Here is an 11,064-nt window from a genome sequence, read left to right on the forward strand (position 1 = left end):
AGGTAAGACCGTATCGAACGCGATGTTCTGCGATGCGAGTGTTATTTGATGCATTTTGCGATTTCTACGATTTTGATGGAGCCGTTCCCGCGTTTTATTGCAATGCTTATTGAAATTTAAATTTTGAATCGTAAAAATGACTTCTAAGTTCAAATCGCGTACGCAAGGTAGGTACTTTTGTCTAAAAGTTCTGTTAGAAAATAAAATTGATATGTTTACAGATCTTAAATGGGTAAATTAATTTAATGAAACAAGAGAAAATGAAGATGCATTTCTCACTCTTTTTCATAAATTACAAAAATATTCAAATAAGTTTTTTGAATATTGTCATATGGATGAAACCACTTTTATTTAATTTGATCCTTGACGACATCCGTATACTAACACAATATATTAATCAGGCCTTCAATATAGATTTTTTTTGAGCCCGGATAATCTACTGTTTTTGAGTTGATAACCCCTATAACAGACCACGTTATATAGTGGTACCTACATATATTTTCATTGCTTTCTCATATATATATACTATATGACGATTGAATAAATTATTATTAATTATTATTATTATTAGGTATACGCCTATATTTTATATGACAGATATAAGCCATAATATGGGGTACATGACACCATTATCCCCCCTCCCCCAAGAAGCACTGCCTGACTAATGGTAGGTAAGTAATTGTTATTATTTGTTATAGACTGCGTGTTCTGTACCTCTAACCCCAGTTGACATTTTGAAGCTTCTTATAGTAGGTAGGTATGTTTTTCAAGTGTCGATGGTTCGGTATAGTGCTCCTATATAGTTATGCACAGATATAAATAATTTACGGAGCTCGGAGTGTTTTCTAATACAATTCCTCGGTGGTCGACTGTTCTTATGCGAATTTTATGTGTCGACGCAGTGACTCAACCAGGATAGTGGGATCTTCCCCCCATCCCTTAGCTTATATCACAGTATTTATTTTTATTTTTTAAAGATTCCCTGACATTGTCATGAAAACTTATTGATATCTTATATAATAAACAATTTTAAATAATTGTGTTTATTAAGCTATAAAATGTATGTATGTACTCAGGAAAAGACCAGAAAAACAGTAATTAAATAAAAAAAAGTAGACCCTCCCCCACCCTTGACTAAATCCTGGTTGCAACACCGTATCGACATAATAATATAACGAAACTTACGGAACGTTTTTAGAATAATAATAATTATCATACAATTTTAATTACACCATATATGGCAATATCAAATATGGTCCAAGCAAACCAAGTTAAATTGATGATTTAGTCATCGACAACATGTTACATGACACATCCAAACAGTAGACGGATTTGTTCGGATGGATGGAAACGTAGACCGCGGCGTATCAACATTGAAACTCTGATATAGGATCTCTGCCGGAAACTTCAGTCATCCTTCTCATTTTTTGGGACTAACAATTTGGTGTTGATCTAACGCGATCGGGTTGATTTACCCTGCACAGGCGACGGTGTCACTGATGATTTCGCCTCCGAAATGACAGTAAAGTAGGTACGCCATCGCCACCGACGAAATCCAAAACAAAAAGTTTACGTATTGATGTCTAGCGCAGTGTTGATTACGATATGACCAACCTAACCTAACGATAAGACTATGTCAGCGGATTCGTCCTATTTTTGATATTTCAGTGCTAAATAGTATGTACCTACTTATTGTTTGGAACATTTTTCTAATCTGTTGTTCCGCACCAAACCGGGAACAACGCCACATCATGAACGCCAAAGTCATATCCATAAAAACTTCAAGGTAAGGATAAAAGCTCCGGAGTTATCCTACAATATGTTTAAATTATTGTTACCTAGGCACCTAACATATACTAGTTTTTTTTATTATTCAGATTGTGATAAATGCAGCCAACGCGTCAATCTAACATCAATAGTTGTATTGTTCCGGTATCAACGTCTATATAGGTACTATTGATGCAGGACCAATAGCCAAATCGGTGGTCAAGTACTCATGTCCGACATAGCCTATATTACATAAAAATCGAGTGAGATCGCTCCCGACTAAATCTCCACAATTTCTACAGCTACATGTCCTTATAGTCTTTACCTTACCAAAATCGTTTTTATACTTACAAATAAGCTGCCTAAATTGTAACATTATACGTAAAAGCAACAAAAAGTAAAATGGCCGCTTGGCCTCCTGCAGGTATAATATATAAAAGAACGAATTGGATCCAATGTATTATACATAATACAAACCTATTTTTAGGGATTTTAGAGGGGTATGCGACACCCTTCGACACCCCCTTAGATTCGCACCTAGTTCCTGCTGCTGCAGGTTTTTTGTTTAGCGATACTAACTATATATACCTACTGGCTATTATAGTATAATACTGCAGCTACATATTTATTCGATTCTATCAACTCCTATCTATACTACTTAGGGTAAGGGGAGATCAGTGCCCAGAGTCTAGCTTTTTTACTTAGATCTAGTTACCTCACGTTGAAAAAAAAAATATAAGAAAATTGATTTCAACAATTTTATTAAGTATATTACTTTATATAGCGTTAAAAATTATATTTCATAGAGGTTAGTCTTGCAATTATTGCTGCCTTATTAATGTCCCGGGCCTTACAAATGTTAAAGGCGATCCTGCCTATACACTCTGATCCAAAATCAATCTAACTTGTCTAATCTATACCTGTCTGACGCCGCTTCAAATGTGACTAGGTGCAAATGACAAATGTGACTATGTTTTAAAAATATTACCGTAATTAAATTTTGAGGTTTCCGGCGTAATAAACGGGATTGGTCTGACGTATCCATCGTACCTACACATTTACTGCAGTTAAATGTTCATTTCCGCAGTGCCGACCTCCAAGACGTCATCTGAGGTGATCGCTGAGGTGGCAGACATGATCTCCGATATAACTGGCGGTCCTGCGTCAAGTTTTGGATATCGGAACAGTTAATATTGACGTGAGGCCTACGCGTTGGCTGCCGTTTACCACAATCCAAATAATAAAAAAAAACTATTATACTTGGCAATAATAATTTAAATATCTAGTTATAAGTTCTTATATTAACCTTGAGGGTTCTATATATGACCTTGTCGTTTATGAAAGCCGCTCCGTTGTGTCGGATTGGCGCGGAACACCATATCAAAAAAAATGTTCTCAACAATAAGTACCACGGAAATAGGAATAAGACGAATCCGCAGTACTGCTCTACGATCAAGACCGCGCAGAACGTAAGCCAGTACGTGAACTTTTTGTTTTGGGCTTCGGCAGCGGCGGCGGCTGGAGCGTAATTCTGCCACTTCGGTGGCGAAATCATCAGTGACATCGTCGCCTTTGCGGGGTAAATCAATCCGATCGCGTTGCTCAACACCATAGCGTTAGTACCGAAAACGAGGAGGATGACCGAAGTGGCCAGCAGAAATCCTATCAGCAGTTTCAACCTGGGCACGCCGGTCCACGATTCCACACGTCCGAACAAATCCGTCCATGGTTTGGATGTGTCGTGCAACATGTGGTCGATGATTTCCATCACCAATTTTACTTGGTTGGCTTGTACCATATTGTCATAAGTGGCGTAATTAAATCTATGTATTTGTGTATTTAATTATTGGTGTTTGAATACCTAACGATATTACGTCGACCGGCGACAATTTTTTAAAATATTAAGTTACCTACCTAGGTACCAATATAATTTTTTTTTAGGTAGGTATTTAACCTAACTATAACCTACCGTTGGTTTTAATTTAGTTTATTGAGTAATTATGATTTTAAGAATGTTTATTATAGTAAAAGTATTCCGTTACTATAGTTAAACTGTACTTGACTATTTAATTATTCGTAAGTTTTTTCCACGGGCTAAATATAGTAGGAGTAATTGGTTTTCTAGTCTCAGCAATAAATTCCTATATTATACACCCCTATGAGGTTGATAAAATGAATTCAGTGATTACTAATTAATAATATTATTGTATTTCGCTATGGATCCCAAAAAGGCAAAAACTACCTGATCCGGCTACTATTTGACCTTTGTCATACTTATGAATCTTCTCCCTTTATAAATAGGAATCGAGGAGCTATGGGTGATAACTGATTAGAAACCTAAAATAAACCATATTATTTTTAAATCTTCCTCCGTTACTTATATCGAAACAATACCGCGTAATTCATCATTTGGACATTATTATCTTACATTTATAACATATATAATTGAGAATAGTCATTCTGAAGTCTTCTTCTTGGCATAATTTTGAAAGACACTTAGACATCCATGTTATGCACCTATATATAATACTATAACGACACTTGCATTATACTTTTTACGACCACTTTCACTTTTGAAAATGTATAGACTTGACGTCACGTGACGTCAGAATACAGAAACTTAATGCCACAAAGTATAATTTTTAGACTTTTTAAGTAGTTATAACTTATGAATATTAGGTACATTTAATGCGTTAGATATTAAAAGCACTTAATATATTATAGCGGTTCATCATGAAAAAAATTACTCTACTGGTGAAAAATTGAAGAATGACAATATTATTTTCATAATAGGTTATGAAAAACACGTCATTCTCTTAAAGCAAAATATTTCAGATTGAAACAATTAGCTACAAAGTATGTAGAATGCGACATCTGTTGAGTAGCCAGTACTCAGTAGGTATTACAACAGTAGTCACATGGACATACAGCTATAAATAGATAATATTTATCTATAGTCGTGGGCCTTGGTCCGTGGGTACAGTTGATAATATTAAAATGTATGTTTACTTACTGTAAAACTATAAATATAGGTAAAGGTTCACTATTTGTTTGACAGTTATTTTGTTTTAGAATATATTTTAAATTAACATATTTAATAACACATATAACACACATAACACACATATAACAGTATTATGACGTTGTTACTTATATTATACCTACCTAAGCACCTAGCTATTTGTTATATAATATATGAATACAATGTACCTATATATACGACATAATACATAAGTATAAAAATAAAACACAGGTTGTTTCCCTGTATTTGTCCCCGTTAATAACTTTATATTTATAATAATGATTTTTGAAAATAATTATAAGCTGTATTAAAGTGCTATATTTATTATGAGTTTAAGCAGGTACTTATTGGTCAACTCAAAATAAAATAAAATATTCTTATCGTGGTACTACAGAATGTTTTAGATAAGCAGAGTCATTCCTAGGGGAGACTTGCCCCCCCCCCTCGAAAAGTTTTCCAGACATGCCTCTAAATAATAGATAGGTGCCTATAGCTATAATTTATATACATCCGATATTCCGATACATGTAAGATACGTATAGGTACCTATTCTGTTTTTATAAATTTAATAATTAATTTATATCTATAATTTGTACTGCATAATTATATGTTTCGTTAGTGTAATTAAATTATACAGGCTAGAAAAAAATTAATTTTTAACTAGGTACCTATATAATGTATAGAATAGTTTTATTTTTATTCCTTTAGATAGGTAAATAATTTGAAGTTATATAGTAAGAAATAATTTAAATGATTGTTTTCAGTTTTTGTGTTTATCTTTAATCTTTATTCTTTATACATACCTAGGTAAATGCGAGAAAAACTACATGCATCTACAAAGTAATGCATTATTATTCAGTAGTAAATAAAAGTATTCGACGTATAAGACTTAATACTTAGTAGACACATAAAAACTACACGATAAGAATAATTAGATTTAATATATTAGGGCGTCGCCCATTACTGCACAAATCATTCTATTTTTCGGTGTGGTATTGGATTATGCATTTTGTGTGGTATTGGGTCATGTTTGTGCGGTAATGGAGAGCGCCGGTAGATAACTATTTACTAAAATACATATTATAGGTATCATATAGAGTTTGTACACATTCTATTAAAAGACTATTTTTCTGAATTGTACTATTGAATAAAAAAAAATTATAATTTCATAAACAATTTCATATATAAACCCTTTTAACTCCCACGGTTCAACCTAACCTATAGAAGTTCTTTTCAAATTGGTTACTAATTGACATTTTATAGCTTTTGAGTCGTATACGTGTGATATAGTAGCTGTATGATATAGCTGATCAGGTCGTTAGTTTTTAGCGTTAATATTAAGTTTAATTAATCGTTTGTTGAAAAATTAAAATCCGACAAAACTGTATTTTTCTTTTGAAGCATCCAGAAAAATATTATGTGCTCTCGTATTTCTGGTTTTAACAACAGCACTTAATATTACGTGCTCGTATTGCTGTTACTTACGTGCACCTATATTATATTATATATTATTATAGTGTGTAGGCACAACGGTTTCGTGGTTAAAAAATAAAAATAATATATTAATATTTTTCATATATATCCGTACGGGTCTTCCATCATAATACCAGTGTATTATAATAATATCATGTATACCTACATAATGGGTATATTATAATTTATAATAATATAATAATATACACTCGTTTGCCGGTGCCACCACCGCGGTAATTTTCGTTATGCACATCCAGCCCAAGGTTAACAATGCCCGGCGTGGCGTCGGCGGCCATAACTGTCCAGAACAAGATGACACAGAATCCGGTTCTGAAAGAAAAAAAGAGGTGCATGACACACACACACGCACACACTTACGATGTGGGTGGGAAGAGAGTGAGGGGTACACAATGATAATAATAATAATAATAATAATAATATATATCGTTGTATGTTATGCGTGTGTCTGGCAACCTCGCAACCTTGCAGTCGGTGGCGGAGGAGCAGTACGTCGATGTGGCGGAGGGGAGGAGGACCATTAATCCCATTAATCTCTTGATCTATCGAACGCCGTCGTCGACGTTTTCCCCTTATTGTACACACATAATATCATACACGTCTGCTGCTTTAGGTAGGTACCTACCTATATAGTCATAAACTTACAATCGAGTATAAGGTACAGATAGGTATAATATGATATACGACATATTAATATTATATTTTATACAATATGAAGATCCGCGGTCGGCCATTGGTTCGTCCGTGCGCCGCAGTTGCAGTGCCGCAGTGGTAGTTCAGTTGTAGTAGTGGGTGCGATTTTTAACTTCGGTCACCTAGACCTATGAGGAGCTTCATACACTCATACAGCTAGATAACCAAAGAGAAAAACCAGCTACCCGATCCGCAGCCACCAATCCTCCTGCAGGACGCAAAACGCGGTTGAGTGCAAACATCGACGGACAGACTGCGGAGAACGGCCGTCGTCCGCGATATCCGGCGTCACAGTGACAATATGTCCCGTATCGTGGCGGACGCGCGTTCGATATGCGTCCGGATAACGCACCTACGATATACAATAATATATTAATTGCTATTATTATCGCACCGGCGGTAGACGTTCCTCACGGGCTACTACTCGAACCGGCGTCGTGTCAATAACGTGTGCACCAGCCTCTCCGAACCGGCTTCCGCAGCCGGGCCGTGTATTATTATTTAGATTCATCAGTCCGACCGCGGCGGCGGGCTTGAGCACTCGACTGCGGCGGACCAACCGTAGTCTTACCCCGTATCGACGGCCGTTCAGTCGGTGTTGTTATAATATTATGTATTATCGTTATTACGCACGTTTAGGGTACCCGCCAGCACACACGCGTACCCACCTATTATGGAAACGTGTGTTACTGTAGTGACAAAATAAACAATGAAATCACGGCGGATGGACGTTAGGGCCACTGGGTTTTGCAGTGTCCGAAAATACCTACACCATTTCCCCCTACCGATTGGCAAACGAAATTCTTAAAGTGTGACACTCAAATAATACGCTAACGTCGGGCATCACGAGTGGGCACAACTATATTGCATAATATTATACGCGTGGACAAAAATTGTACAATAGTTTAGTATTAAATAGTTAACCTGTTTACCCGAACTATAATATTATTATAGTGTCCGTGTCGATAAAATTTATTTATATCACTGTATTGTGACTTTGGGTTATAATTTAATAAAATAAAGTTTAAGTAGTTGAGATTACCAAACACGAATAATTAAATGAAAGTGATAAATTATTATAATACATATATATACGTACATAATAATATAATATAATATTATATTATATTCAAAGAAATTACATATTTCAAAAGTAATAAGTAAAGTTTACAAAATGTATGTGTCGTAATATTTTATAAGCTCTTTTAAGACAAAGTAATTAAAATTAGGTGTAAACATAATTTAAATTTGTATTCTTTGTTTATTTATCTATTCAATTTTTATTTTATATAGTTACACGTCATATACACACGTGTAAGCAATTTTAACTATTAAGTTATCAAAACGTTTTTACTTTTAAACGTGATGTTATTATGTAAACGATAATATTTAGCGTTTCATATTGTATTTAGAAATTGTAGAAACGCATTTATCTGTAATAATAATATTTGCAATAATACCACTTTAACTTGCTATTTGGTAGGTACCTACGTAATTTGTTTGACGTAAAGGTCCAGAAAAATAATCATAATATTATAATTAATAATAAAATAATTTATTTTTTAGATCTACTAAAAAGTTCATTTACAATTTAACAAACTAGCGATGTAGGTAGGTACTATAATATTACATATACTGTAATATACTTACCTATTATAATAGTATACTAAACGAATAATACATTATTATTTCATTAATATTAAAATAATTTACTAGAAAGGTAATTCAACGACCTATAAAGAAACACTTTCGTGTTACTACGTCATATACAATTATAGCTTAACCTATTAAGAATTACCAAATTAAAATGCATGAACATTATATTATTAAGATATAAAAGACAAATAATACCGTGTAATTTATAACTTTATAATAGTACCATTTAGTACCTAATCAAATTAATATGCAAGTATTATATGGAAAAATGACATTTTCAAATAAGTTATATTAAACAGTTTTAGAAATTTTCGTAAGCTCATTTTTACATACCAATGAAATTAATACAAAATAAAATACTTAGTTATTTGGAAAAATGTTGATATCATTATAATAGGTATATTAATATTATATTATTTATCGAGATAATTCATTAGTTTATTTACCTCTATAACATAATATGTGTGTTTCTTATAAATATACCTGCTATAATATTCAGTAAAGATCAATATGATACCTAGTTCACATTTTAAATTTAAATTAATAATTTTTTTCATTGCCTACAATTAAGGATTTTAGTGTATTCCGTTAAATTGTTTAATCTGATAATCATAATACATAATTACCGGCATTATCACTGTAATTAGCGTATTTTGAGTAGGCACATTGAACGTAAAAATCGTACAATATTTACGTTTCGCAACTATATTAATTTATTATTTTGATACCTACATCTAAAAGTTGGTGAATACTGAATAGATATTTTAGAAAGTGAACTATTGACATTATAATAACGCGTTACATAAAATGATTAACATTACACAATTGCATCATAATTTATAACAGATATTTGTTAAACATTTAAAAGTGAATACAATTCTCAGAAAAAGTAAAAATAAGGTTTAAAGGTATTGGTAAAAACTAAGGAGTAAGTATTTAAAAACATAACCTCAAAGCGTAAAGATTAATTTTAGTTTCATTCAACGTATATGATGATTAGAAAACCATTTAATTACAATACACACAAATTATAAGTCAAAACATATAGCATTGATTGAAAAAAACGTTTAAAAATACATATTTTAATGAATATGTTAGTAAGACTATAGATATTACCTGTGTTCAGGCTGTGAGCCAATATTTAATATTTTTGTAGAGCATTTTTCAGGAAATAAAATGTAAAGCACGAACCTTTTGGTAGTTTCGAATCTACAAACAGTAAGAAAGAAGAAAACTGTAATTATGAAATGTTTAGTAAAAAATGTTAGGGCTAAAAGAAGACGACTGACACCAAACTGTTGACTAATGGGCAACCTGTAGGTGTAAGGTCCAGCGATCTGTGCACACACAACCGGTTCATATTTAACGAACAGGTACTGGTTTTCATCCCACCAGTCGCGCATACGAATAATATAGACACACTCACGCACACACACGCACACGCACACACACACACACACGCACACACGCACACATCCACACACACACGCACATAACATATCTTTTGTTAGCCCATCTCCTAATCTATACGAAAGCCGTGTGCATACGCGTCTGTTTTTTATTTTTTTTTTTTTTATACCTATTCAATTTAGCGAGCTAAGGTATAACACAATATATACCTCGGTCTAGCTTATAATAAATTCCAAACATGTACGTGTACATAAAGTGTTTAATACGATTGTGATAATGGGTGATTACTGTTTACATAAAAGAAATTTCTTTTATTTAAGTCTTAAATATAATCACGGTCTTCGTAATACGAACAATTTTCTTCTTGAAACGTCGAAGAGTTAATTATACACGCTTTACGTAAATGTTAATACATTTCATTATTTTAGATGATAAGGTGTTTATGATTATGAGTTCAAATTTTTGTATAAGTATAAAAATCACAATTGTGCTCGTAAATTTTATTTTACAAGGGTTTAACTGGAATAATGTCATAGTTACCTTTTACATTTTAGAATAATAAACTGTGATTATAGTTGCCCATAACAACTGTGTTAAAATTGAAAGTATATTTTTAAAAATCAAAACTTTACTTTTAAAATCACTAGCATGGAGCACATCATTCCTAGAACTATAGCTTACTTTTGATAGCTCACGTGGATGTAAAACTAGTGTTTAACATAGATGTTGATGGAATTATCCTTCAAATAATTCCTAATAAATAAATAACATATATACATTTTATATTTTTTTTTATACGCTTTACTTGCAATTAATAATTATAACAATCAATAATTATAGATCAAAAACTGCACATCCTGTACATCCCGCGGACACGTTCATGGGTTGAACTATTACAGATTTTTTATAAAAAAAGATAGCTTACAATTAGTCAGTAAGAAAAACTTATAAGGACCCTTGTATTACATTTTCAAAAATTGCTGTTTATCACGAAATTCGGTTAAATTCAAATTTAATAATACTAA

The 11,064-nt window shown here is 32.8% G+C and overlaps 1 pseudogene; it reads right to left on the reverse strand.

Moving 5' to 3' along the window:
- Window positions 1-2,842: 2,842 nt before the first annotated feature.
- Window positions 2,843-3,565, reverse strand: LOC132942435 (receptor expression-enhancing protein 5-like; annotated as a pseudogene).
- Between the last annotated feature and the right edge of the window lie 7,499 nt (window positions 3,566-11,064).

The sequence above is a fragment of the Metopolophium dirhodum genome, chromosome 4 (genome assembly GCF_019925205.1).
Source record: "Metopolophium dirhodum isolate CAU chromosome 4, ASM1992520v1, whole genome shotgun sequence".
Classification (NCBI taxonomy): domain Eukaryota; kingdom Metazoa; phylum Arthropoda; class Insecta; order Hemiptera; family Aphididae; genus Metopolophium; species Metopolophium dirhodum.